We start from the raw sequence: 4,596 nt of genomic DNA, 5'->3' as shown, positions 1-4,596 counted from the left end.
ACTGTGCCCGGGCTACACAGCCAAGTTTTATTTTTATTTATTTATTTATTTATTTATTTATTTATTTATTTATTTATTGAGATGGAGTCTTGGCTCTGTCACCCAGGCTGGAGTGCAGTGGCGGGATCTTGGCTCACTGCAACCTTCGCCTCCCAGGTTCAAGCAATTCTCCTGTCTCAGCCTCCTGAATAGCTGGAATTACAGGCACCCACCACCATGCCCAGCTAATTTTTGTATTTTTAGTAGAGACAAGGGTTCACCATGTTGGCCAGTCTGGTCTTGAACTCCTGACCTCGTGATCCACCTGCCTTGGCGTCCCAAAGTGCTGGGATTACAGGTGTGAGCCACCGTGCCCGGCCCCAAGTTTTATTTTTATCTTTTAGTAGAGATAGGGGCTCACGCCTGTAATCCCAACACTTTGGGAGGCCGAGGTTAACAGATCACCTGAGGTCAGGAGTTCCAGACCAGCCTGGCCAACATGGTGAAACCCTGTGTCTACTAAAAATACAAAAATTAGCCGGGCATGGTGGCGGGTGCCTGTAATCCCAGCTACTCAGATGGCTCAAGCAGGAGAATCACTTGAACCCGGGAGACAGAGGTTGCAGTGAGCCGAGATGGCGCCACTGCACTCCAGCCTGGGCAACAGAGCGTGACTCTGTCTCAAAACCAAACCAAAACAAAAGAAACCCCTGCAATGGAGGCAGTTGGGGTGGAGACCGGGAAGGGCTCCGCCTCATTCAGGAACTGTCTAGGAACTGAGCAGACGAGAGGAAGAGAGAAGCATGTGGAAGGACTGCCAGGTTTCTGGTTTTGGGACACTGGGTAGAGGGCAGTTGGTTCCATTCATGGCGACAGGGAACCATGGCAGAGAAAGGCAGGGAGGGAGGGAGGGAGGGGAGGTGGTCACCTGTGGGAAGGTGGCCGTGCTCAGGAGGCAGCACCCTGTGCTCACGCTGGAATTCTCGGTTACCTGGCTCTAGAAGAGATGAAGACAAATTATGTTTTTTCTCTCTCTTTTTGATATGAGGTTTTTTTTTTAAAGGTTTAATTTAATACAATAAAATTCATGGTTCTTAAGTACCCAGCTCAATGTGTTTGAACAACTGTTATACCGATATGAGCAATTATCCAAACAAGACCGAGAACATTTCCGTCTCCCTGCAGTCTCCCTGCTGGGCCTCTCTGGGGACTCCCCCTCCCACCTGTCGCCTTGGTTTTCTGTGGCTGTATTTTAGTGTGGCCTGTAGAACGTCATGGAAATGGAGTCACACTGTCAGTGTTATTCGGTGTCTGGCTTCATTTACTCAGCATCATTGTGAGGCTTATCCTTGTTTCTGTGTAGATCAGTTTGTTCCTTCTTATTGCTGAGAAGTGTTCTCTTGGATGAGCATCTTGTCACAGTGTATCCATTCTTCCAACGATGGATGTGAGTTGTCAGTTTGGGGTGGGGGAAGGCTGTTATAAACAAACATTTTTATGGACTTAAAAAAATTATCTTGAGTAAATACTGATAAGTAGGAATACTGGGCAGTAGAATACTGATGAGATTATCAGGTAAATGTACGTTCACCTTCATAAGACGGACCAAACAGTTCCTCAAAGTGGTTATACTGACCAGGCACGGTGGCTCACGCCTGTAATCCCAGCACTTTGGGAGGCCAAGGCAGGCAGATTGCTTGAGCCCAGGAGTTTGAGACTAGCCTGAGCAACAAGGCAAAACCCTGTCTCAACAGAAAATTTTAGAGTGTGGTGGTGTGCGTCTGTAATCCCAGCTGCCCGGGAAGCTGGAGGATCGCTCAAGCCTGGGGTGTCGAGGCTGCAGCAAGCTGAGATGGCACCACTGCACTCCAGTCTGGGTAACATTGAGATCCTGTCTCAAACAATAAGAACAACAAAGTTTTGCACCATTTACGTCACCAGCAGTGGTGTGTGAGAGTCAGCCTTGCTCCATGTCCTCACCAGCATTTGATATTGTGGGTTTTTTTTTCACTTTTGCTATTCTAGTCATTGTGAAATAGTTTTGATTTGCATTTCCTTGATGACAACCCTTGCATATTCTTACTGGCTGTCCACCTGTCTCCTTTCTGGAAGTGTCTGTTCATATCTGCTTGTTGAGAGTGTACGCTCCCAGGGCCCTGGCCAGGGCTCAGCTACCTGCCGTAGATGGGGTAGGAGGAAAAAGACGTTTGCAGAGATTTGAACCACAGGAGCCAGTCAGCCCCTTGGAGCCCTGGCCCAGGCTGTGGGATTCTTGGAGGAGACCTTCCATTTTCATCTGTCCTGTTATCACACCAACTGCTGTACTTAGTGTCTGCCTTGGAACTATGTCCTTCACAGTCAACTTACTCTTTTGGTCGAAAGGAAGCTCTGCTCCTAAATATGGACGAGGAATTTGACTGACAGATCTCCAGCCCTGCCCCGTAGGAGAAGGCCGGTACCTCTGCTTCTTTCCCCTGTGAGTAGATGGCCTTCGATGTGTCAGCTCAGGGGAACTTGGAAGATTCTGTGGGTTTTCTGTGGCCTATTTTGAGTCTCATTGTTTGGCTTTAATCAGAAAAATAAACACTTATTTTTAATGTTCTCCCTGGTCTGGCTAAGCTAGGTTCAAATGATCTTTTTTAACTTGACCACATGTGAATGACAGGAAATGATGTCCTGTTGGGGAAATGGGTCATTTCCAAGATTTTCTCTCCAGGAAAATTGTAACTTATTAGTTTACTAAGGAAGGCTCCAACAGGCCACAAAGCAGTTCTTATTAAGACATTTTCTCCTTTTATGTGGTCCTAATCACAGTCTTATCATACACCCCAGCCCTGGTTGTTAATCCAAGTTATTTAGTTCTTGTATTTTATATACAAGGAAATAAAGAGACGCCTCCCTCCCTCCTCCATCCCCAGGAATGATTTGCCCAAGGGTGGGTGTTGTCTCCAGGGACCAGGATCAGGAATTACGCCCTGAATAAGGATAAAGACCTTTTTTCCCTTCACTGAAACAATCATTTTAAAAAATTTGCTGTGATCTCACTTTTTTATTTTAAATTCCTTTAATGAAACCTCACCCTCGAACTTGATACATCAAAAGATTTGCTTGGACTAAAATTGGAATTTCCATTCTTAACCACGTAGCTCAGAGGTTCTGCTTTTAGGATGAACTGGGCTCAATGTCATTTTGTTCGTCTCTTTCTGCTTGGACCAGCACAGTGGCTTCACCACATGGGCATTGTGGTTGGATTCCGTACCTGTGGGCCCTGTGGTTGGATTCCATACCTGTGACAGAAGTTTCTAGAATCCTTTGGCTTGAAACGCACATACTTAGCCACGGTCTCTCTTCTGAACCGTCTTTTGTTGCTGCCCCCTGCCGGAGGCTAGAAAGACACACCTGCCAAAAAGCTCCTCCCACCAGCTCTCCTTCCAGGATGCAGAACGGTGACGCCCGCCAACCCCCAGCGGGTCCCCAAGAGGCCTTCGTGTTAGACCCTCCTACTCATCAGTCCACGAGTTGTGCCCTTTCCCTGCTTGCCAGAGAACTGTAGCTCCACGGGTTTAAAACCAGACTCTGGCCGGATGCAGTGGCTCACGCCTGTAATCCCAGCACTTTGGGAGGCTGAGGTGAGTGGATCATTTGAGGTCAGGAGTTCAAGACCAGCCTGGCCAACATGGTGAGACCCTGTCTTTACTAAAAATTCAAAAATTAGCCCGGTGTGCTGGACACCTATAATCTGAGCTACTTGGGAGACTGAGGCAGGAGAATCACTTGAACCTGGGAGACGAAGGCTGCAGTGAGCCTAGATCGTACCACTGCACACCAGGCTGGGTGATAGAGTGAGACTCTGTCTCAAAAAAAAAAAAAAAAAAAAAAAACCCAAACCAAAACAAAAAACCCAGATTCCTTTCCCTACTCTTCACCAGTTTTTCTTCCTCTTTATTCTCTCCTTCTCTTTCTCTTTCTGTCTACTTTTTTCTTTTCTTTTTCTTTTTTTTGAGACAGAGTTTCTCTCTTGTTGCCCAGGCTGGAGTGCAATGGCGCGATCTTGGCTCACTGCAACCTCCACCTCCCAGGTTCAAGTGATTCTCCTGCCTCAGCCTCCCCAGTAGCTGGGATCACAGGCACCCCGCCACCACGCCCAGCTAATTTTGTTATTTTTAGTTGAAATGGGGTTTCATCATGTGGGCCAAGCTGATCTCGAACTCCTGACCTCATGATCCACCCACCTCGGCCTCCCAAAGTACTGGGATTACGGGCGTGAGCCACCGCACCCCGCCTGTCTACCCATTCTTTCATTAATTTGTTCTTTAAACACATATGAGAGCTTTTAACTGGCTCTACATGTTGTTTTAGGCTCTGGTTGTGAATAGGGTCTCACTGATGCATCTATTCAAGCTACAGCCTTGGCCTTCTCATTCCCCCATTCACTGGATTTAGTCAGGTCGGGGCATTGTTATTTCACTAGCCCCTTAATGAGTCCACCAACTTCCAGGCTCGCCCTGTCTCCACGGCTCCCAGAACAACCTGTCTACGGTACCAGTTGTTCACGTCACTGCCGTGTGGGCCAGCCGTCATTACGGGTGGATCCGACCCAAACTCCCTGGGGTGGAC

At 47.7% G+C, this 4,596-nt stretch overlaps 1 protein-coding gene across 3 annotated transcripts in view; it reads left to right on the top strand.

Annotated features, from left to right (window-relative positions):
• NXN (nucleoredoxin) overlaps nucleotides 1-4,596 on the top strand; it is a 203,168-nt gene that overhangs the window by 118,506 nt on the left and 80,066 nt on the right. The gene's annotated exons all lie outside the window — the stretch shown is intronic.

This window comes from Rhinopithecus bieti, unplaced genomic scaffold (assembly GCF_001698545.2).
Source record: "Rhinopithecus bieti isolate Rb0 unplaced genomic scaffold, ASM169854v2 scaffold_22, whole genome shotgun sequence".
NCBI lineage: Eukaryota > Metazoa > Chordata > Mammalia > Primates > Cercopithecidae > Rhinopithecus > Rhinopithecus bieti.
Note: the sequence above shows the minus strand (reverse complement) of the source record. Positions and strands in the feature narration are given on the sequence as shown.